Below are 25684 nucleotides of genomic sequence, written 5' to 3'. Positions count from 1 at the left end.
TTATGCAGACTACACAAAATGCTTCCAACTATTGTTCAGGTGTTACAGTGGTTCCCTTTATATCCCGCAGCATGATGAGCTCTCCACAGCCTCAAGAGCTATAATTTTTCCTTAATCATATACTTATATAATCTCACAGGGGAGCTAACTAGATGGATGGATGAGTGTTGTATCATTTAGTCCTCTGAGGAATGCAGTGCCCTATGAACATGCCTAGATTATACCCTCTTTACCATCCCTCCCACCAAGTATTGTGAGCATTTTTAAGGCTTTTCTGTAGCCAGCACTAGTTAAATGCATATTTACGATTCATCACAGCACGGAATACAGCAAATTACTTTAGCACTCATGAGGATCTCATGCACTTCTTTAGGCTTTTCCTTTTTAATTTATTAAGATTGTGGACATGAGTATAAAACAGAATGTTGTGCTATTCCTCCACCTAGGCCTAAGTTGTCTCTTGAACGTTTGTTCTTGGTAACTTGCCCCTCTCAATTTATATATTGCGTCTATTTTTCAAATTGATAATCATGTGCTCTTTAAATTACCTTTCAACACCAGCACTTCCAGTGAATGAAATCTACAAATCACTTCCACCATGTGTTAATATCAATAATAGATGAGACCAGCTGATGGTTCCAAATGACCAATTTATCAGGAGTTCTGCATTCACATGTGACCCTTCAGAATTCAGTATTAAGTTTCAGCACCAAAAAGCCTTAATGGAAATCTCTATTTCTCTCAGTAGGATTTCTATTTCCATTGAGAGGGGGCTCTCATAACTACGTGGCCTATCAAGCAGATCTTACAGTGATCAGAGTTTTGCGAACATAACCTATAATGTCCCCCTTCTTTATGTGACGTTTCCCAGGGCTTCACTGACATTTAAGTATCAATGGGGCAGTACTGTTAATACTTGATCAATGATAATCAAGATGAAAAAGGATTGGGAGGGAATGCACTAGCAAGAAGGATTAAGGAAAATGAGAACTGAGGGTATAAGGAAAATAATGTTGGTATATAAGGGGTGCTATATTTAAGAGGGGGAGGAACTGTCCTCATTAGGTGTAGAAATAATGGATTTGAATGAAAATGAGTAAAATCCAATGTAAATATTAGAATAAAAATAACTGTGTGATCAACTAGAGAATAGACCTGATTTCTGATTCTGAAACAGGACAGTTTACTGGTTGACCAACAATAGTAGCAGATGGTATATCAGAGGCCTGCAAAAACACTAGGGGGCTGGGCCGGTGATGTAGAGTACTTAGTCCTTTCGAATCTCAATCATTCTTTGATGACATGCCTATTTTTGCTCAGATTAAAGTTGTCCTCTATCACAAATGAAAAGTGCCTGTCACAGAAACATGGAAGGCCTGCAGAGTTCCCTCCTTGTAGTTTTTACCTAGGCATCCTATTTACGTGGGCTTTGATGTACCAAGACAGAATCTTACTGTTTGTAAAATACCAAATTTTCTTCCAATCTGTAGAATCAACACTCCCACTGAGAAAACAAAGGATGGCTTATGAATCTATCCCATGTCACGAGAGAGGTTTTACTGAAAGCAGCATTGCAGTACCTTGTTGTAAGCATCCAATCACTGCATGGCTCTACTCCTTCATAATTATTAGTTTAAAGATGACTAACTCCTCATTACATCCTATTTGTCTCTTAAAACTATCCTTTGGGAACTGGAAAATAGCAAACAGACAATCATTTCCAATAATCTTCAGCTAAGAAATAAACAAGGAAAGCTTGCATTTAGTCCATCCATAGCACTCTCTCATCATGAGATACCCCCATATCAGTGAGATACAGGAAACCATACCCAGAAGCATTTTGAAATTATATCTTTTCCAGTTCTACAGGCTACAAATTGCATGAAAACTTTCTTGCAAGGCTTGTGTTTAAAAAAATTAAATTATCTAAAAAACTGAAAATTCAAACTCTAACTGCAAAGTTACATTATGTTCAATAAAAAGGAGTACTTGTGGCACCTAGAGAGGCTAACACGGCTGCTACTCTGCAACCTGTCATTATGTTCAATGAACTTTCTGTGTCTTTTATTTTTTTTCTCCCCCTGATTTAAACAAAGCAAAACTTCTCATGGTGCTTTTATAATTAGCTTTTTACAGGATGTAGGATTTTTCCTAAGACTTATCCTAATGCCATAGGCTTGGTATAATTTCAGGGGAGGGTCACTTTTTTAAAGCCATTTGACCACAATAACTTGATAGGGCATGAAGCACAAATTGCTTTCTATTGTTTCCACTTGGCTGGTTGGCTAGAGATTGTACAGCTGTGACTTCATTCCCACTGAGGGACTTGCAGCTACTGCAGACAGATCACCATATTTTAGTCATAACAAAGGGGGAAAAAACATGCATGGTTATTTAAGGCAATTGCCTCCATTGCTTTTTGTGTTGTGTTTGATATTGATTCACTCTTAATTGTGCTTGGCTTTAAATGACCCTTATGTGTAATAAACAATTTAATCCAGCCATGAAAAACACTATAGGTTGGTTTATAGTTTATAGACAAAGTATTCTGTGTTTGGGACAATTGTATTAATTTAGATGGAATAAATTGGCCCAAAGAGTCAAAAGTGTTAACATGACCCTGTAAAAGTCCCAAATTAAAGTTTTAGACAAGGGTTGCGGTTTGGTATTCAGAGACCTCACCCTGCTTAGTAGCATGGCAAACACACAGCTGAAAATCCTTTAAACCTTTTATTAAAGATAGGGGGTGTGATCTGCATGAAAAGGAAGATGACCACTTGTATCATTGTTGCTACCACTGTTGCACAAGTGCACTACATCTGGTACAAAGTATGGCATGTAAGGTATCAATAGAATGAAATTGCCAAGTATGACAATCCTTTTTACATGCATCATCTTTGTATCTGAAGTTATGAATATTTGATATGTATTTGTATCTCAACCATGTGTTGTGTTCCTGGGCAACACCTCCCTAGACAGATCTGCATCAAGGCTATCCAGCCTGCTTGATGGCCCATAAAGGACAATAAACTATACCACGGACCCTCCCGAAAACTCCTCAAGGAGCAGGTACTAAATGAATACCTCTATGATTCAGCAAAGCATGTAAGGACATGATATGAGGACATGTGATCTAAGACTCCATCTTTTACCAGTAACTTTCCATACTCATGTGACCTTGGACTCCATATTGGCCATAACTTGCCATGCACATGAGCTGAGCTATAAATTGCAAGCTGTGACGTCACTGCTTTATCTTCATTCCTGCTTCTTATCTCTGGATTGTGATTTTCTAAGGAACAAGGGACTGAATGACCCACCCAACCTGCTTGGGTAAACCAGAGAGAATTATTACAAGCTAGCAGATTTAATATCACTGTTATTGTCCTGACCTGCAAACTCTGAAAATCAATTGCAATATGATTCCTTAACCATTTAATACTTTTCTTTTCATATAATTAATCCTTTAGTTTTTAGTTACTAAAGGATTGGCTACAAGTGTGGTTTTGGGGTAAGATCTGAGTTATATATTGACCTGAAAAGATGGCTGATCCTTTGGGATTGGAAGAACTTTTACATGATGAATCTGCTTTTCAGTAACCTCTCATCATAAAGGCCAGATGTCTGGGTGGTGATAAGGGTTGGATTGCCTAAGGGGACTGTATTTTGGCTTCTTGTTAACCAGTGTGGTGCTACAGCAGCTCCTTTTGTTACTGGTCTGGTGAATCTAATGTTAGAATAACCACCAGTTTGGGGTGCGTCTGCCCTATCTTTATCAGTCTGTCCTGAATTTGGCACTCTCAGCTGTGACCCACACCAGGCACTGGTCGACACAGGAGGTTTGTGCGCGCGGGGAAGTTAAAGCTTTTGAAATGTAAAGCATTAAAGGGGGTTTTCATTTTAACAACACCCCTTGTTCCCTCCCCCATTAGCTGGAGAGAGTTTTTAGAAGGAACCTCCCCTTGTTTGACAGGCTTTTAGATAGTAGTAAAGACGTGAATAACTGCCCTTTTGGAGAAAAGAGAACAAGCTAGTTAAGATGGTCGGGAGTTGTCGTTGTTGTTAAAGTCCGATCTTGTTTCCTAGAAGACGAACACACACAAACGGGGAGAGAAAAAAACAGGAAAGAGAGAAAATGCTGCTTCTTTCTCTAGTGTTGACTCTCACTTGCAACCTTGTTGCTAGAAAAACACAGGCACAGCCCACGGTTTTATCAGCCACTGCAAGATCTGGCAAACTTGAGAACAGCATCAGGCTGTTTAGGGCATTGCATTTGCATTTGCTCCCTTTCTGATCACAGGCTTACAGCAGTGCTGCAAAATATGCAGGTTTGGCCAGCTAAGCAAGACTGTTATTAAACAGAAGAAAAAAAGGAGAGAATTAGAAGAAGGAAGAAATAAGGTAGGGAAGGAAAAGAACACATGGAGGGAGGGGAGACAAAGTCTCACATTCCAGGTGTTTGGAATTTAGCCAGAGCTGGTGGAGATGGGGCCATCCACTGTGTCCCTCTCTCTGGCCCCGTTCGGTCAGGACATCTCTCAGGATCAGGACAATGAAGGAACAATGATGTCATTCTTGATCCCGAGCTCCAGGAGACGGTGGGGGGTGACAGTCATCATGATGAAGCTTGCTCCTTCCCTTTCTCTTGTCTTTCAGGCAGCCTGTGTTTTTATCCGTCCATCTGCCAAAGGCCTTTTGAGGACCTCAAAAGGGAGTGACGGGTAGAACAGTCCATTGTCTCATTATTTGTTCACCAATGAGGCCTAATTTCTGACACACCAATTTTGGATCATTGATTGCCAATCGCACACTCCTCTTGTTTATCAGGTATGATCTTAACACAGTCCTTTTATATTCGTAGACCTTTTTGTTTAGACTAATTCAATCTTTCCATCTCCCCTTTGCACCTTTTCCCTTCAAGATTTGTTATTGTAGGTTATTGTGGCATCTTATGAACTGTCAATTACTTTTCACAGTTGACCTCAGAATTAGGGTAAATGCATAGGCCCAGATATCACAACAGGAGTCTCAGGTTATCCTGTAAAACAAATAAAGGTTTAGCTCCCTCTCTATATGGGCTGCAGTAGCACAGTTATGAGAACGTCCTTTGTTTTAGTTTCAGAAACAATACTATACTGGACTAGGAAGTAGCATCCCAAAAAGATTAATGGATGCTCCACTGTTTAACACTTGGAACAAACTTGGCGGATGGACTAAATGGCCTGACAGTCTTTCCCATCTCTAATTTGTAGAATTTTGATGCTTCATATACTAGACTGTGTATCATACAATGACCTCTTCCCACACAGCCTGGAAATATAAACCCATCGGTCTGCTGTTAAAGGGACTGGGGCTGATTCTCCACTACTCTACCATGGTGTAAATCAGGAGGAATGCCACAGTAGACAAAATAGTTACATTGGTATAAAAGAAAAGAGACACAGCACCACTCTCTTTTCTCTAGTGCCAACCACTGTGCCTTTAGCGGCACCTGTGATTTTGAAAGCATATTATGGTATATGTCTACTGCTGGTCCTCTTCAGGGAAAGGAAGCCAGCTGCCAAGCAGATTGTCATGACCTCTGTGAGGCAGCCATTTTCTGAGTCTCCTTCCTTTCAGTCAAAATCCCTGAGCAAAAGTAAACCACATGAAAGAAACTTCCTTATCAATTCAGAGTGAGAAAAACTAAGAAGAAATAAGATTGTTAAATTACTAATTCTTTAATCAAATGGAGCACATTTAAAAAAAAAATCAAAAGTCAAATTATAATACTACATATATTTTTGATATTTGCAAACATCTATTTAATCTAATTATTTAATATATTAACTTTATTTATGTAAATCACATAACTCAGTAGCTGAGTATTTTCAATTCATCGTGGTGACACCTAACTGGATTTGACATCTGGTCATACTACTTTGCTTCTAGATTTCTGAGAAAATATATATATATTTTTTAAACTGGACAATGAATAAGGGAGAGCTCCTAGAAACTCATGTCTGAAAACGGGATCCATTCCAAAACATGCAAAGAGCAATGAGATCCTACCTCTAAGTGTGTGAATGCTTTGCAGTGTATGGCTAGATATGAGATCTGTAAGGATTGGCTGGCTCCCACCTGCTTGTTTTTTTGTCCTGAGTAGCTATAGCTGTGCAGTATAATTTTGGATGTGTGTCACTGAGCACTTAGTGGTACTTTCAATAATATATCATATAAATGGTCCCTGTCCTGCACTTAACAGATGCTTGACTTTCTGCACATAAAAAATCCCAAGGCCGAAGAATGTGTTTGAAGGGTCAGGGCCTTAGTGTGTGACTCAAGCATGTTCCAAAAGATCTGTCAACTTGTATAGGTTTACCTTTGCATACTTTCCTTTAAGACAATTATTCTGACTCTCCAATCATTGTGACATAGGATAACTTGAGATGAGGCAATATTAATCTCAAAATCAAGAATGTTGTCATAGAAACCAGAATAGTCTTGGAGGCCTACACAGATGTGCTCATAAATCAGAGATGTGCATTGAGAAACATCCCTATGAACATCCCAGTTAAACATATATCCTTGAGTGGAAAGTGCATTTATGGGATGGTCAAACACTTCAACCCAAAACGTAGTGTAGGGCACCAGGTGAGTAATTATTTTCTGTAATACAATGGAGTAAATGGTACTTTTGTGTATGTCTTTGAGAGAGTGAGTGAGAGAGAGAGAATGGTTGTCATAGAAACACACCATACTTCCCAAGTGGTGTAATATATTGTGTGTAAAGGACAATCTTGCAAATGACCTCACTTTCACCAATAAAAACTATTTGTCCTCTTTTTTGGTGATATGCTTCACCCTGCTGGATTCAGGATGTCTCCTTTTATGTGACTACTCCACTTTTTAGGTGTATTATATATAATATTATGGAAGGAGTCTGAGGTGCACACAAGAAAAGGGAACAGGGATATTATGAGGTAGAATAAAAGGTAAAGACGGATTCAGTGGTGCATGTAACTGTGTGCTGCAAGACTGCTTCTTGTGCTGTTGCTATTTATATTACAGTAGTGCTTAGAGGCCTCAACTGAAATCAGGGTCCCATTGTGCTAGGCACTGTACAAACACTTAGGAGACAATTCCTTCCCTATAGAGTGAAAGGGGAAAGAAAGAAACTGACTTGCCCAAGGTCACACAGCAAGACAGTAGCAGAATTGGAATAGACTCCAGGTCTCCAGAGACTTAATTTTGTGCCCATTCTACTAAACCACATTACCTTTCACCCTTAACTGCAAACTGAGTCCATTTTTGCAGGAAGGCATACTCCATATTAATTCAAGATGGCTGCTGTCGCCAAGTAAATTACACACACTGTGTTCTCTCTCATAGAGATGTGTGCTCTTCTTGTGTTGGTGATCATTGCAGTCCTCAAGAACCCAAGTCATTGGAATTAAACCCAGTTTAGTAGGTGAATAATTTAAGATGTAATTTTCAGCTGAGGTTTGGCTGCTGAAGCCAAGCACGAGTTTAACTCTTGTCTACCTTGGAAGCGTAGGCCTATGCCCAGAATACAGCAGTGGTATTTGGACCTGTCTAAGTTAGCAGCCAAAAAAGAATAACTTATGGCTGTAGAGAGCAATTATATTATTTTGAAGAAATTGGACCCCGTTTCTAGATACATTTGAATAAAAAGTGTTGAGAGGGGTCAAAGAATACCAGACCTCCAGCCCACCTAAGCCCTCTTCTTTCCATTTCCCCTTCTACCTGTCCCCTTCTTCTCTCCTCTCCCTATTCATATATGTCTCTCCTATTTTATTGCTGGTGCCCCCACTGTAAAATGTTGTCTATGCAGTATTATTTGATTTTGTATTGTTTGACCTTGAAGCTTTGACAAGTTGTAAAATTGCATAATTGCTTAATTCTATTGGAGATCCCATGAAGCATGCAGTATTTGGAAACATATACATGCTGTAAGTCATTTACCTTTTTGTATTTTTCATTGTCTGTTTCTTTATGAAAATCGACAAAAAATTAATCACAAAAATGTGTTGTCTTCCTTTCTTTGTTACTTCCTTGATCTAAAATATATGCACTCTAGATTGAAAGTGGATGTTTTGTCCATTGTGTATGGAACACATGGAGAGCCCAAGATGCAAAACTCAGTTCTGGTCTTCCAACACCCTTAAGTTAAGGAATGCTTGGTGTGACGGTGTGCCAGGCCTTATGAGGCCCCCTGCTGGAGGCCTCATGGTCCTACTACACCCTGCTCCAGAAAAGGAACAGTGAAGGTGGGTCCTCCAAGCCTGTCTAGAAAGGCTGCAAGGATGTGGCCAATCAGAGTGAAGAAGGCTCAGCTAAAAGGAGGTGTAGGGCCAATGCAGATCAGTTGCTGGCTGGGACCAGAAGCGGGAAGAAGGACTGGAAGTCTGTGAAGCTGTCCGGGCCAAGAGACCTGGAAGAGACCCTGCTCAAGCAGGGAAAAGACAGAGAACGTCAGTCCTGAGATAAAGATGAAGAGGAAGGGGTTACATGGGAAGCAGCCCAGGGACTATCAGCAGCAACGGAATTAAAGAAAGCAGCACGTAGCTTCTATTTGTAGGGTCCCTGGGTTGGGACCTGGAGCAGTGGGCAGGCCCAGGTCCCCCCACCAGCCACTGGCAGAGTGGCCAAAGCTCCGAGAAGGGGACAAGCTTCGTGTAGAAGCTAAAGCACAGAGCTGGAATTTAAAGGGCTCTAGGACAGGGCTGAAGACCCTGCAGAGGGCCAACCACTTGTTGAACTGTTTCCCAGGGAAGGGGACTGAACTTGAAGGAGTGAACCTGGCTGGAGAGCTGGGGTGAGAAGAACTGATAAGACAGAGTCTGCAGGGAGAAAGCTCTGGGGGAACTGCTCCATACCAGGGCAAGCATGGACTTAAAGCTTGCCCAGAAGAGTCTGAGAACTAAACCCAGAAACAGGGCTTCAGATACTGACAAGGGCACAGTGATAAGCCGTGGTGGACCTTTTACCCAGGTTTGTTTGTTCACATATTGACTGTGTGTGACCTGGCTGGACAGTCAAGCCACTGAAGACCCACCTGATGAGGTTAACAACCAACAGGGGATGCTGGGAGGAGAGAGAGAGAGTGTGAAGGTTTGCACTCAACAGACAGGAGGCACTTACGAAAGCTGAGTTCTCCCTGTCACACTTGGATTCAAGGTTTTAAGTTCAAGAGCATCAGTAATAAGGCCACTTTCACCTTAATAGAGCAAGTGAGTGTACTTGGAAACAGGAAATAAAGAGAGGACACATGGTTACAGCTCTAGAAAGCAGCTAGTAGATGCTGAGGTCTCCTGCAAAACTACAGCTGGTTTATGAAACTGTACTATAAGGCCTTCCCAAGCTTTAGATGAAGTCCTATTTTCTCCTTCCAGTAATATGGTGGTAGATTTATTTACTGATTAAGTTATGGAGAGAGATGTCACCTCTCAGCAGGAGCAGAATTAGTAGAGCCAGGAGAAATGACCTGAGTGGAGCATGAGCACTGTGATATGGTTGAAATCAGACATGTTCCTAAGTGGCAATGCTGAAGTTACTGAAGAAACTGAAGTATCAGCAAATTAATCTCTTCATCTATGTGCTTTGAACTAGGGCAGTGGTTCTCAACTCTGGTCCACCGCTTGTTCAGGAAAAGCCCCTGGCAGGCCGGGCCGGTTTGTTTACCTGCCGCATTCGCAGGTTCGGCATTCGCAGTTTGCTGCTCCAGGCCAGTGGGGGCTGTGGGAAGGGCAGACAGCATATCCCTTGGCCCGCACTGCTTTTTGCAGCCCGCATTGGCCTGGAGCAGCGAACCGCGGCCAGTGGGAGCTGCGATCGGCCGAACCTGCGGACGTGGCAGGTAAACAAACTGGCCCGGCGCACCAGAGGCTTTACCTGAACAAGCGGTGGACCAAAGTTGAGAACCACTGAACTAGGGGAAGATGGCATCTTTGAACATTTTATTCTCATACTTTAGAAAGTGGTTCAACTTCTGGAGTAGAGATCACAGTATTCACCAGTCAATGACACTTTGGTGCTCCCAGATCTTCCCAGAAGTATTACTTTTGGAAGTAATACTTTGGCCATTGTTATGGGTTGGATGTAACTATTACCCTTCATTTAAGATAGTTGTAAAAAACCCCATTTAGCTACTTTATGGAACCAAGTAGCTGAAACAGTAGGAGTCTCTACCTAGAACACAAGCACTTCACCATCAAAATATAGGTACATGCCAGGGGGTTTTGCTGGGTATTGCTTTAGTAAAAGTGTAAGTGTAAGTGTGTGTGTGAGAGAGAGAGAGCGGTAATGAGAAACACCACAGAAACAGACAGGAAAGGAGCAGAAAGTCGAGCACCCATCCTGAACAAGCATTGGGAGCATGGCCTTGGGAAAAAACTGGAGAGAGAGAGAGCTTTTGGGGCTGAGTGCTGGCTGAAAGAGACTTGGAACTGGGAGCAAAGAAACTGTCTTCTGTTGTTTGATTCCTCCTGTGTTCAGCAAAATAGGACTTTATTCATTCTTTGTAATTAAAGAGAATTGCATCAGAGATACCTGACTCTATAATCAATTTTTCCTGAAACAACCCCAGAATCTCTAATTTTGGCTAATTGCTCAAGTCAAAAGGGGGGTAACAATACCACTCAACATCGTGGCAACTACTTGTTCAGTGAAAGGTTAGGTGGCCAAAATACCCTAACTATTCATAGGTCTCTGACAGACTAGGTTTGGACATATGTACTTTATGTTTATCAATCTGGAATAAACAGCACTGAACATGAGAATATAAAAGCGCACAAAATTTGGAGTATATAAGGTAGAAAAGAAACTACAGCAAGTGACTATTTCAGGTCTGCAGTATTCGCTGCCAGAAAACTACAATTTACAGGTTTACCTGATGGCTCATAGAAAACTGATCACATTTCAGTCACTTGGGACTGTAGTTTTTTTTCAAAGCCCAAGAGTTCCTCATTCAGCATACAGCAAAACACTAGTTTCTTGTTGCAAGATGGATGTAAATACTACACTGTGCCAAGGATCACAGCTGTCCTGCTGAAAGGTTTCCTTTACTTGTAACCACAAGTCTAAAGTGTTTGTATGGGGTTTTCCCCCCACTGTTTGGAGAACGAGAGTGTGTGTGTGTGTCAAGGTTCCTCCCCCACTCTGAACTCTAGGGTACAGATGTGGGGACCTGCATGAAAAACCTCCTAAGCTTATCTTTACCAGCTTAGGTCAAAACTTCCCCAAGGTACAAAATATTCCACCCTTTTGTCCTTGGATTGGCCGCTACCACCACCAAACAAATACTGGTTACTGGGGAAGAGCTGTTTGGACACGTCTTTCCCCCCAAAATACTTCCCAAAACCTTGCACCCCACTTCCTGGACAAGGTTTGGTAAAAAGCCTCACCAATTTGCCTAGGTGACTACAGACCCAGACCCTTGGATCTTAAGAACAATGAACAATCCTCCCAACACTTGCACCCCCCCTTTCCAGGGAAATGTTGGATAAAAAGCCTCACCAATTTGCATAGGTGACCACAGACCCAAACCCTTGGATCTGAGACCAATGAAAAAGCATTCAGTTTTCTTACAAAAAGACTTTTAATAGAAATAGAAGTAAATAGAAATAAAAAAAAAATCCCCCCTGTAAAGTCAGGATGGTAGATACCTTACAGGGTAATTAGATTCAAAACATAGAGAACCCCTCTAGGCAAAAACCTTAAGTTACAAAAAAGATACACAGACAGAAATAGTTATTCTATTCAGCACAATTCTTTTCTCAGCCATTTAAAGAAATCATAATCTAACACGTACCTAGCTAGATTACTTACTAAAAGTTCTAAGGCTTCATTCCTGGTCTATCCCCGGCAAAGACAAAATATAGACAGACACACATACCCTTTGTTTCTCTCCCTCCTCCCAGCTTTTGAAAGTATCTTGTCTCCTCATTGGTCATTTTGGTCAGGTGCCAGCGAGGTTACCTTCTTAACTTGGTTAAGGGGTAGGGTTAGCTTCTTAACCCTTTACAGGTGAGAGGAGATTTCCTCTGGCCAGGAGGGATTTTAAAGGGGTTTACCCTTCCCTTTATATTTATGACAACAAGTCTAAAGTGTTTGTATGGGGTTTTCCCCCCACTGTTTGGAGAACGAGAGTGTGTGTGTGTGTGTGTATGTGACAGAAGTGAACAAGGGTGAGACTGGGTTCAGGAATTTTACACTAGATTCCCTCTCCTCCCAGTCACACACTTCTTGTTTTCGGGATACAACCAGCTATAATTGTTATACTTCTTACTGCCTTTCCACAACATTGCCTTCTTCGTTATGAACACAGGCCCAGATTTTTGGAGCTGTCAGTCAGACAGCTAACCGGCTACATGCGGACACAATCCTGATCATTGCACACCAAAACTAGATATGTGTATGCTCCGTTTTAAAAATCTGGCCCATGATGTTACTGTGCATGACGCTTTCTGTACCAAAAACTGAAATAGACAAAATGTAGGCTGTGTTCTGAGAAAATTAGACCTCCCTTTCTCATTCGGGGCAGAAGGATCCTCTGATTTTGGAAGTGAAATATTGTTGGAGGAAATATATAAGGTTATGAATTGTAGGCCACTAGGGAAAACCTCATTGATGAGATTTTTGCCCTAAATTCTAGAAAGCCTTCAAGGACCAACAAGCCTCATTTTGCTAAAACTGTTTATATTCACATAAAGATAGAGTACCTCCCCTGCCGGGCAACTCCTTACCCGGCTTTGTCCTTCTTACAGATCCCACTGAATGCCTGTTACAGATATTTGCAAATAATGAGGCAAACTGATTAAGCAATGTAGTAACTGGGACATATGAATCAAACCAGGTTTGTGATAAGCAGAAAACATCCAGAAAATATATGCCGATTTGACTGTATAGCATTTATATATAATTTTAAGTCCCGATCAGAGTATTTTAATGGGAAATGTTACCCTTGTGAAAGGGTGAATTGTCTTATCAAATGTATTTCTACTTATACTAAGTTCGAAGCAGATAATTTCTTATACTCAGTTGACCCTCTTAAAAAGCCCTCTTAGTGCAGTTGGCAGTGTCAGTCTTGTAATCTGAAGGTCCTGAATTCAAGTCTCAGAGAGGGCAACTACTCTTGGGGGGAGGGATAGCTCAGTGGTTTGAGCATTGGCCTGCTAAACCCAGAGTTGTGAGTTCAATCTTTGAGGGGGCCATTTAGGGATCTGGGAAAAAAATGGGGGATTGGTCCTGCTTTGAGCAGGGGTTGGACTAGATGACCTCCTGAGGTCCCTTCCAACTCTGATATTCTATGACCCTGTCTTCTTTACAGCCGACATTGTGGATTCATTTAAATCACAAATGAGTTATAGATATATATTATATCCAAAACTCTACATTAAAAGAGTGTTAAGGTTGCAAAGTCAAGCTCTCAAAAATTAGGAATGGGCAGAACTAAGGTTGTCTGTGCCTAGCAGGAACTCATATTCTGACCCTTGCGCAGCTCTTTCTTGACCTATAAACTGAGCAAATTTCTTTGGACACGATTCATGTGGCATGAACAGAGCTTTCAAGGTATTAAGTCAAACTCAGACAGGGCATATGTGAAAGATTTTAACCAAGCAACACCTATTTATTTCAGGGATGATTTGAGTCAGGATTTTTATATTATTTACATCATGGGTGGTGGGTATCAAAGGCAGGTGACGCTTAGCCTACACAAACTGCCTGTGTGGCCCCCTCCTGCTTCCCACCGCGGCTCTTCTTTCCCGTGTGGCCAAGCCCTGGATCAGTGGCACCGGAATCAGGGTGGGGGAGGCAAGGGGCCACAGCCCTCCCACTTTTTGCTGGGCAGACCCCGCCCCCTTCCCCTCCTCTTCGCCCCGAGGTCCTGGCCACCACCCCACCCCTCGGCCAGACCAGCATGGAGCCTGGCCAAGGAGGTGGGGTGGAGGCATAGGCACTGACTTCTATTGGTCCTGGTGGGTGCTCAACACCCCCCGCCCCACCCCTTCCCGCCCCCATTCCAACCCCTTCCCCAAAGTCCCCGCCCCAACTCCGTCCCCTCCCGCCCCCATTCCAACACCTTCCCAAAAGTCCCCGTCCCAACTCTGCCCCCTCCTGCCCCCATTCCAACCCCTTCTGCAAATCCCCACCCTGGCCCCACCTCTTCCCTGCCTCCTACCCTGAGTGCGCCACATTCCCGCTCCTCTCCCCTCTCTCCTGGAGCTTGCTACAGCTGCTTGGCAGCGGCAAGCGCTGGGAGGAACGGGGACGCGGCGCACTCAGGGGAGGAGGCAGAGGCAGAGGAAGAGGTGAGGTCGGGGGGAGCTTGGCTGCCAGTGTGTGCAGAGCACCCACTAATTTTTCCCCATGGTTGCTCCAGCCCCAGAGCACCCACGGAGTCGGCGCCTATGGGTGGAGGGTCTGCCGCAGCTCCCCACAGCTTCCCTCCTGGCTCTTATCATGGCCGGGCTGCGGCTCCAAGGCCCCCACAACCTCCCGGCCGGAGCTGGGTTGGGGAGAGCTGTACGGGTAGCTGTGGTGAGCCTGGGTCCCTCCACCTGCCCTGGGCTGGGGGCCTTGCTGCCTTCCCACCCAGTGCTCTGGTGGGAGGGCACGCGGCCCGCTTGCTGCGGGCCACGCTCCGCTGCCTGTCCGCCTGCTGGGCACTCTGGGGGGGTGGCCTCTGGGCTTCAGTGGGGAAGGAGGGTGAGAGGGGTGGGGTCCCAGGCAGAAGGGGCCAGCCGCCTGCAGGCTTACCTCCCCAAGCCCGTGGTTCATTGTCTCCAATGGACTTACACCAGGGATACATTTAGCTGTGACTCAAGTGGGATTATGTGTGTGTGTGAGAACTACCAGGCCTGTAATTAATGTATGTTGGATGAATGATTAATCAGATTCTCAGCCTCCCTAAGGCTCGTATGCACTGCTCTGGCCACACAAGGCCACCACCAAAGCTCCTAATACCACCCATTCTTCCAGTGTCCCAACCCAATATGGGGGCATTAAAGCTTGGTCAGAATACCATCCTATCCAGCTGATCCCCGGTGGCTCGAAAAGCCCCTGTGGCATGCAGCATAACACAGAGCAGCCTAGAGACACTTGCCAAAGCTGGGTTCAGAGGGCTGCAGCAGTGGCTTGTCACATTTGCGCCCTCCCATAGACTTAAGCTGAGCCCAACCTTTCCAGTCTGGAGGATCAGGTGCATAACATTAACCATAGCCAAAGCCAAGAGAGTCTGTATTGAAATACTGCTTCTGAATGTGAGACTGCTTAAACAGAAGATTTATAGTGAAATAAAGTAAACACCACTGCTGTTATATACATAAATATTCTTTCAAGAATACTTAATGATTATTTATTTGATCAGTACTTCCTCTATAATAAATAAGACTATATAGCAGGGGTGGCCAACCTGTGGCTCTTCAGAAGTTAACATGCGGCTCTGTGTACAGGCACCAACTCCAGGGCTGGAGCTACAGGCGCCAACTTTCCAATGTGCCAGGGGGTGTACGCTGTTCAACCCCTGGCTCTGCTGACGTATTACTGTGGCTCTTTGGCAACATACATTGGCAAATTCTGGCACCTTCTCAGGCTCAGGTTGGCCACCCCTGCTACATAGCACTCTTATACAAACACCAGTTAATCCTCTCAATACTCTTGAGAGGAAAGTAAGCAACTGAGACAAAGAAAGCTTAAATTACCTGCCCAAGACAACACAGTTAGGGCCATAATTATATTTGGCGTTAACTCCATTGATTTTTCAATGGTATATAACAACTGTAAATATTGTAAATGTGGACTAACATTATGGTTTATCTGAAACAGAATGAAAACATTGCTTTTGCAACATCACACAAGACCAAGTTTTATTACCTCTGCTACCAGGAGGAAGAAAAGTTTGTAGTTAGAGCGCAAAACTGGGAGTCTAGAGATAAGGCTTCAGTTACCAACTCTTTCACAAACTTTCCTTGTGAACTTGAGCAAGTTACTTAACTTCTGTGTCTTTGTTTCCCCAGGTAAAATGAGAATTACTACCACCTCACAGGGTGGTGGGACCCTTAATTAAGAGTTGAATACTACTTTAATATCCTCAGATAGAAGGTGCTATCAAAATGCAAATGTTGTTACTGCACCATGAAAGACTCTATGAGACCCTTACGAAAAAATAAAAACCTTTACGGTTTCTACCCTGAAAAAAAGAAGCATAAAATATAATGGAAATGCATTTTAAAGGGAATCTCTCCTCAACAGCTAATATGCATCATTTAACTTCATTTCCTTCCCTAACAATATTTTTCTATAACCGAAAGTGACAAAATGTGATGAACACACTTTAAAAAGGAGTGGTTGGAACACTCATTTCCTTCTCACAGCAGGATCAGTCTGAGAACATGACACATTAACTTAAGCAACAGGGGCAGACTGCAGTCAGCATGAAGTGAAATCAGGCTAGAATAATTCAGCCCAGACAGCCATCAGGCAGGACAACAAACTCTGATAACTGTCTCTTCCACACTTTCAACATTTATGCTTTTGGATGATATGTAAAAGGAGAGACTCTGAGAAGCTACAGACATTAAAAATGCCCTGGCACTTTTAAGAGGAGTTGGGGACTTCAGTATTGTGTGCTAGCCACATTACACCTCTGCCAGCTAAATTCCTGCTTCAGTTTAAAGTAGATTAACTATTCCCCCCAGTTCAATGCATGACTGTGCATCCAACTTGGATGAACAATTACCACAACTGTGTGCACAAATGCACTGGCAGCACAGGTAATGCCATACACTTGTGAACATCTGGGCCACAATATCACTCTGATGTCTCATCTACCCTGTATTTTCCATACGGTAGATAGCAACGGACCTGTATTTTAAATGACATTGTACCCTCCTATAGAATTTACTTTTGAGAACGTTATAGTTGCTCCTTGTTCACGGCTTTTGTTTCGTTAAGCAAAATATCTAATGATGACTTGCAGTGTTTTATAAAGAAGAGCCAATAAAAAGTAATAACCATTTTTTCCAGATTACCTCAGAGTGGAAGCACCACAAATATCACTTCTTCCTCCTGTCAGGGCATTTTGCACCATTTCAGCGGCTGGGACAGCACATGGGTTCTATCAAACTGTTTCACTTCTTTTAATCCCGTCCTTCACCCATTCTTCAAAGTGTTGGTAAAACCAAGGTTATTCTTAATGGGTAATGGCAGTTAAAAAAAGAGCACAGCCAACATGCCTTGAATTGCACGTTGAGATCTCTGTTAAATGTTAAATACAAATGTACTGCATTGTCTTACAAAAATCTGGTGGGAATGTGCACAGAGATCATTGCTAGGTGAGGAAACCTATGAATTTAAATAGATAGAGTCCATTTTTTGACTGCTTGGCCATGCCTTTCCATGGCTCCTCTAATGAAAGACCTTCAGACAACACTTTCCATGATGTTTGGAGGTAGGGAGATTCAGAGTGATTCTGGACAACTACTTACAGACATACTCTGCTACTCTGTTTTTTCTCTCGTGTGCCTGTGTATAACACCAACAGATCCTGTCGCGGGTGGGACTGAATCAGGGACCTCTGCAGCTTAGTGCATGAGCCTCTACCGCGTGAGCTAAAAGCCAACTGGCTGTTAGCTACAGCTGTAGAGCAAACTCATTAATCTCTCTCTCTCAAGTGGTCTCAGCGCCACCAGATGGGACAGAACACCACGCCGAGGAGGTGTGTGGGTTACATGTGCACTTGCCAGAATTCAACCTGTGGTTTTGAGTGGCCTCCATAGATACATAACATGCAATATAATACGATTTCATTTTAGTACACTAGAGCATTGAAATTTGTTGCCGTTGTTGTAAGAGGCTGCTACTTCTACAGTTGGTGACAAAACACTTCTTGCTTTATGGATTATGGCATGAGATTTCCACTCCACTAGAAACACGAGTGTTCTGAGTTATTGCATAGTCGTGCATCCTACCCCCATCCCCGCTTTAACTCACGATAATGTCAAGAGTGTCCAGTTCTTCGTTTGAGACTAGTTGCAAATTAAGTATTTTCTACTTCTGTAAAAGGGAGTTGGCTGCCTGCAGGCAAAGCTTTTTGCAGAGAGGAGTGCAAAGCCTCTTGCAAAACCCAGAACTTCCTTTGTGACTACCTAAGGACACACTTCTGATTCACAGCAAGCCTCTCTTTTTTTAGCCATATATGGCAATCCCTTAAAAGAAAAGCAAATCAGGTAAAAATCGAGGACATCACAGAGAAAACCACAGGAGATGGCTAAATGCAGAGCTTAATGATACATGCATGACAGCAGCAGCATGTAGGCTTAGATTATTTATACCTTTTATGGTAAGGCTCTGGTGCGGTTCTACTATATAAAGGTCATATTACACAGGTAATCAGTGGTCTGGGCCTGTGGCAGCTCTGTATTACTCAGCATTTTAACAATACTCCAGCAATGCTGTAAGTATATATGTGCATTCTGAAAAGCCACATAAAGTCACAGTAAGAGCCAGAACTCAATGACATGAATTACAGGCATAATATAATGGCTCTGTGCAGTGTTCATGAGACCTAGCTGGGAATGGGCGACAGGATGGATCACTTGATGATTGCCTCTTCTGTTCATTCCCTCTGAAGCATTGGCCACTGTCAAAGACAGGATCCTGAGCTAGATGGACCTTTGGTCTGACCCAGGATTGTTCTAATGACAACCTGGACCAAATTCATCCACAGTTTAATTGCACTATGTTCAAGGGATGAATTTGGCCCCATCACAAGTCAGAGTTTTGCAATACAACAATTAAAATAATGAATATTCAGAAGTAAAGGCAGCAGCAAACACATATTTCTTCCATTTGGTTTTAAATGATAAGAAAGATGGATTATTTTGAATAATGCTATGAGGTAAATTCCTTTACCAAAGCCTGATGACCTGTCTGCAAGTGCCCTGTACTACAGCCTGGTAAATCGAGGTTCCAGGCTATCCAGGGGTACTTGGGATGATAGGGTGATGAAAATGCAAGTGAACTGACACTGCCTTTGGTTACACAGACTCTCCAATGACTGCAATCTCTGAGAGGGCTAGTGTGCCTCCGGATACATATGTCAATAGAGCTGATGCTGACACAAGGGAAGGTGCATGAGATCTATGATGAAGGTAAATTAAAAGTTCTATATCCTGTTTCATTGCTCCAGAGGGTGATAGCCCCTTTGATACATATGTTAGGCCAGTGTGAGTCCGATGATGAAGAAACAATTCAGATATAGCCTCTGACTCAAGAAGACCAAAAAAAAAAAATGGCCTCAAAGAAATATTAAAATTTAGGTAGCTAATTCTGCTGGATAAAAATGCATAGACTGCTAAATATATCATTTAAATTCTAGGTTAAGTTGTCAGTCTGAGAAAAGGCTCTGCCTTAAGTGACACTTAACGGTAGCTTTAGGAAGCAATTTATTATTCTGGAATTAAAACCTGAAATTTCCTTTTCAAGACACTGACTACTTTTGATGAAGCCTTATCTCGAATATTTATCCAGCTGCAACCAAAGTCTTTCATTCCTAAAATTTAGGTTTTCTGTAGCCTTGGAAAAGGAATAAAAAATAAACCCTGAGTTACCTCTTTGAATATTCTATCATTTGGTTTTTGGTGTTGGTGGTTGGGGGTTTTGTTTTGTTTTCAGTGACTCACTACAGTTTTGTAAAAAAACGTTGGCCTTGCAAACCAATACACATTTATCTCTAGCTTACAGTGCTGGCCACAAATGCTTCCTGGACTTTGTGGTTTTCTTTTTCTTACTTCTTTCTTTCTTAATTTTCCAGCATTTGCTCCAGTTTCCTTAAATGGCTATTTTATATGTACTCTCCATTTCTCAGTAGAGCCCTATCACTTGAGATATTTAAACTAGATTGGACAGAGCACTAAAAAATACTCTGAAGGGAATGCTCTTTCATTTGCAAGGGGGATGGTCTAGGTTCTCAGCCCTGCTGTTTGCTCTTAACCAGGTTATTAACCAGGTTCTCAGCCCTGCTATTTGCTCTTTGTACCGGCTCATGTTGTAAAGGGTACATAAAGCTTCTTAACCGACTGGCTCTCTGGAGATTCGCCTGGGGGACGGGAGAGATCTAGGGGGCAGCAAGCCAGTGAACAGAGGCTCAAAGTCACTCTTTGTAGGCTCCTAGCAGGGGGGATGTGACTAAAGAAAAGGAACTTTCTAGCAATCTCTGTCTACTGGAATGGATTCTTAAGACTATGGGAAGTTGGGTACAATTTACAGCAGCCATGAGGCTACTCTAAGTTGAATTAGAAGCCAAACTGACCAAAGGACTAGGGATTTGCAAAGGCTACCTTTTCTCCCCTCCATGCTGCTCCTGGGCCAAACAAAGCTCAGAAGGATTAGAGTATCTGGCCTCCAGTTTATATGATTAATCCATAAAAAAGTTAGGAAAAATCAATGCAACAGAAAAACAAGAATGTGTAAAACCATACATTCACTGAGTTATTGGCCTTGAAGGGCTAATTAAAGGTGGAAGAAAAACCGAACTCAGATTAAGAGGCATGGTCTTCCCTTATCCTATTTGCATAATTTTTCTCATTGACATTAATGGGAAATCCATATACAGATTCATGAGGAAGTTAGAATTTAACTCGTGGAAGTCTGGAATTAACAAGATCTTAACAATCCTCTAGTCAATCCTCAAAATGTATTTTGCAACAGCAAAAATGAGTACCCTATAGCATCCCCATATAGTGCCACTAAAAGTTTCTAAATCTGAGCAATAAAAAAAATCTCTTCATAAATCTAGTTAGAATTTTAGCTTGAATAGTTGTCACTGGAATACCCAATGGTGGTTTGTCAGCTACACAACACCCATGTTAACTGGCATCAAAGGTATTTTAATTATACTGTACATGTATTACAAAAAATGTTCATGCAGCTTACTGAGAGAGTCAAACCAAGGATGGAGTTTGGCCTATATTTTACATGTTGTCTTTAGAGATCATGGGAAAAGTTCTGCTTAAAGACACATAAAATGTGCATCTATGCACCTAAGCACAGATCTGAGCACTTAGATGTGGGATCTATGACGGCATCCAGATTTGAAAATTAGGACCGATGCATTTTTCTTTATTAAGAGACTTCTTGTGTTTCTTTGTTAAAAAGACATTTTTCTTTTGCACAAAACAATCTTAATTTCTGGACACCATCTGCTTCTATTGCTTATTCCACACCTACAGTTATAATCCTGCTGAGTATAAATTTGTAATTGTTCCTATCACTGCCAAGTCTGATGTCACAATCAGGGTAACTTTAAAATAATCATTACTGTCTAATTTTCTGTTGTAAGCACACTACTGCCACCTTGTGGATGTAGGACCAATTTGTGTAAGGAATTTGGCAAATCTATAAACAAACCACTTACTTCTGGTTTCAGAGTAGCAGCCGTGTTAGTCTGTATTCACAAAAAGAAAAGGAGTACTTGTGGCACCTTAGAGACTAACAAATTTATTTGAGCATAAGCTTCTATAAGTTTTTACTTTTATTATACTTTTATTACACCAACTTTCTATTAATTTTTAGGGCACTCTTCACAGCAACATATGATGCCTTTTACAAGACTTAAATTTAGTCAGTAAAGTTCCATTATTTTTTTCATGTTATCCTACAATAATATCAGTTTGGCACACATGCTTTTTCATCCTAACACTACATCATAGTTTTTACAAGACCAGTGGAAGTGGAAAGAATTATGTACATCATTGAAGTGACAAGAGGAATTATTTCCTTTAAGGTAGGCAAAATGTAATTAATCACACTAGAATAAGTTAACTCCCTTATGTTTTAGAAAAAGCACCATGGGATTTTCAGAAGTTACAAGTCGTCGGGACTGCAATTTTAAGTCTACTAAGGATTTTCAAATAATGGTTCATTGGATATCTGAAGGAAATAGGTAAGTGTTAGTTTCCTCAGCAGCTGATGGCAGAGACAAATGACTAGGTGCATACCAGTCATTTACACTATGAAGCCATAACAAAATATACAAACATGTAGGCACAGGATGAAGGAAAGAAAGGATAAATATGTCACATGTGTTTGTTAGGCACAGACCTGCTCTGCTCCTAAACTAATGTTTATAAATGAAATCATTTATTTTAAAAGTTCATATTCGAGTTACCTCTTTCGACTTGTTAAAAATATGCTGTAAACAGGAAAACACTTGAAGCATGAGTGCAGAGTTTGACTCATCTCCAACATCTCATGAAATTTTATTATTGCCCTAATAGCCCCTAGCCCCACTCTATTGAGGCTCACCCAAAAAGACACAGAGAGAAAATACACTTGCTTTAGAGATTGCCTTTTGTATCTTCTTTCCAGGAGCAGCTGGGATTAACTATGTGATAGGAAAAGTAATCACCACTGATTCCACCTCAAGATGCCTCTTTATATTAATGGAATTTCAGTAAGTGTATGGCCTGGAAGGTAGGGCTAGTTGGCATTTCTAAACTCACTACAAGCACTGCTAGAACAAGAAGATTATTTCTCTGCCTGTGATAAGCAGAGAGCATTTTGTACTTTAGTTTGTGAGGAGGGCTCCTATTATTTAGTTAACATTTCAATCAAACTCTGTTAACAGACTGAGACTTTGTCTGGAAAATGATATTTATGTTTAGAAGCATGCTATATATACGTGTGCAATGTGTGTTGTGTGTTTACATGTTATCCCCTAATCCTGAAACCAAATGCTGCATTGTATGTGAAAATAGTGGTGAACACACTTTGATGCCATTTTTTGTTCTATCTATTCATTGTGTAACAGAACTTCAGCCAACTTTTAGTTCCATGAATTCTCTTCTCCTGATAGGAAAAAAAGTATTACTCTAAAGATTATGGTGCCATCAAATAACTTTTAACTCTATTAGTTGACAGTAATTAAAAAACCCTCAATTTCTATTGATTTAATACCAGAGCTAGGTATTGTTAATATACAGAGAGAAAGCACTCTTTTTCAACAGTAGATCTCAAAGCACTTCATTAAGGAGGTCAGTATCCTCAGCATGGAGAGACTTGCCCAAAGTCACCCAGCAGGCCAGTGACAGAATTGGGAATAGAACCCACAGTCTCTGGAGTCCCAGTCCTGAGGTCAAACCCTCCAGTTTTAATAGGATGCATTCAGCGCTAGTATTTCTGCAGGACTCTGACTCCATGTTAAAGGTTTAAAAAGAAAAGTAATGAAGAATCTGCTTCAAATATGACAATAGATTTGTCTCTAATTTGCTTGTGTGTGGAAAAAGTGACATGGTTGGTTGTAGAAGAGGCTGAATCATTACTGTTATTGAATGTTAAATGATTAAACTGTTAAATGATTTAACCAGTCACCAGATTTGTGAAATGGTGCCAATGCTGGCTTTGAAGGAAGTTGCTCATCTTCCTCTCAAGCCTAAACCTCAGCACTGAAGTTTGATGGGAGACCAAAAAAGTGAACTAGAAAGGGGCAAATAAGGGCCATTTAAGCAGCATATCTCTGCTAAAGGTTACTTTCCCTGAAGTCAAAAGAAATCCTTGAAACATTTATTGATTTGAAAATGGCAAGTTCTGTGAACAATTATGCATCAACCTCAGCTAAGCTAGGTAATTATAGTCTCATAAATGTTTATATCTCAGATCCAAAGAATGCCCCATGCCCAACACCGTCCCTGTAACCTTGCTTTCCACTCTCAGCACATTATATATAGCCTTTATTTTGCAGTCAGCAAACCGGCATAACACTCATCATTTTTCCAACAGCAGGACCGCAGTTTAACCCTTAGAACCTGAGGTTTTTTGTATATCTTTCCTCTAAGGGTTTTAACCGGAAGGAGGTGCCAAGAAAACTCCGCTCTACTCTCATATTCCACCCTCTTGTCCCTAGTCTCTCCCAGCTATGTCTTTAGCCCTTCATACCTCTCGCAAGAAAGCTGTTTCCACAGTCCCCCACATCTAGCTACCACTGAGCCCTGTTTAGCTGCTCTTGCAAGCTTCCTGCTGAATCACTGCCTGCTGACTGTTAATTGCATAACCTTAGCACTACTGCAAGGTGAGGCCAGTCAACACTCACTGCAGTCAAGTCACAACTTGACTCTGCCTCCTAGTGAGGAGAAATTCTCCCTCCTCCTGCAGCAGTGCTCCATAGCCTAACTGCAGACCTTTAAGAAATGATTAATCCTCAATTAATGGTTAATCCTTTGGGGATCAGCCAGGACCCCAGAATTATGAATCAACATAAATAAGGAAGGACCATAAGTTTCGTCCAGGATCGAGGACTTCCAATCTTATTCTTTTTTATATCTTATACCATTTTCTTTATCCTTCCTCTTACCTGACCTAGGCAGAACTCTAGTCTTTTCCTATGTACAAAGGAAAGCAAAAAATGTATTTACCACTTCCTATCCTATTTCCAAATGAACAGCCCTCAATTTAAATAGCCCAGGGGGTTCTTTTATTCATTATTTGAAAAGGGCTGGTTTTTTGCAGTTCACAATCTATCTTATTTTATTATTCTGTTCCTATTAGAACTTCCCAGTTCTTGTGTTTCTTAATATTTCCGGTTTCATCTCTACAGATTTCACCTCCCCTTTTACCCAGATTTTACTGACCTGTTGGGTCAAAGTTTTAAAACAGTCTGACCTCTTGCAAGCATTCAACTTGATTGCATGCAGACACTGATGTGTGAGCAAGTCCTGATATATGCAAGTATATATTAGTGTCCAAATCATGGGTTACATGAGCATATAAGAATCTCTTTATATGTCCAATTGTAAGTCGGCTTGACTGTGGGCTCTGCTCCTGGACAGTATCTCAGGTTTCAGAGTAGCAGCCGTGTTAGTCTGTATTCGCAAAAAGAAAAGGAGTACTTGTGGCACCTTAGAGACTAACAAATGTGTTTGATGCATCCGATGAAGTGAGCTGTAGCTCACAAAAGCTTATGCTCAAACAAATTTGTTAGTCTCTAAGGTGCCACAAGTACTCCTTTTCTTTGAACAGTATCTGATATTCGTCCTAGTTTTCCACTTTTGATTTCCCCTCAGCTCCAACCAATTTCCTTAAATGCATCATCGTATTTCTACACCAATCTTGTTAAAGTCTATTATCCCTGTGTTCTACACACACACAGCTCTTCAAGCCAGAAGACATGATCATTGGATCTGAAGCCCCTGTAAACTTAACCTTCAGGACTACACACAGCTTATTTACAAAACTTGATTCACAGCAACCTCTCCCTGTGCTATTCATCATGTAAATCACGTGGTAAAGGAGAGGCTGAAATCCCTGTGATACTGTCACGAATCCACAGCTACCTACATCATGGCTGTCCCTGAGGTGCACAGTGGGGACATACAGAATGTCATGGCAACAACAGAGACAAGCGGGAAAGAAAGCCTACATCCTCCTGCCCCATGGCAGACTCCTCCCAGCACTATACGGGGAGACTCTTTCTGAAAGGCCAGCAGCACCCTGCCTATGGCATAGGCTAACCCCACCTTAGGCTCTGTACTGCTGGCCCCTTCTGCCCATGAAACACAGGCTGGCCCCAGCATTAGAGCAGTATGGGATGCTCCGTAACGGACCAGCAGTTCAGGGCTTCTGATACAGGGGCTGGCCTGGCACGATAGGGCCTATGACACATAGGCTGGTCTTGCAGCACACGGCC

General features: G+C 41.9%; 1 long non-coding RNA gene across 1 annotated transcript; it reads left to right on the top strand.

The window, feature by feature from the left end:
- Window positions 1–4669: 4669 nt before the first annotated feature.
- On the top strand, window positions 4670–23049 carry LOC141996892 (uncharacterized). The gene is made up of 4 exons (XR_012641643.1): window positions 4670–4827; window positions 19049–19154; window positions 21842–21946; window positions 22372–23049. It is a non-coding gene; the product is annotated as an uncharacterized LOC141996892 (long non-coding RNA).
- Window positions 23050–25684: the final 2635 nt, after the last annotated feature.

This window comes from Natator depressus, chromosome 12 (genome assembly GCF_965152275.1).
Source record: "Natator depressus isolate rNatDep1 chromosome 12, rNatDep2.hap1, whole genome shotgun sequence".
NCBI classification, from domain to species: domain Eukaryota; kingdom Metazoa; phylum Chordata; order Testudines; family Cheloniidae; genus Natator; species Natator depressus.
Note: the sequence above shows the minus strand (reverse complement) of the source record. Positions and strands in the feature narration are given on the sequence as shown.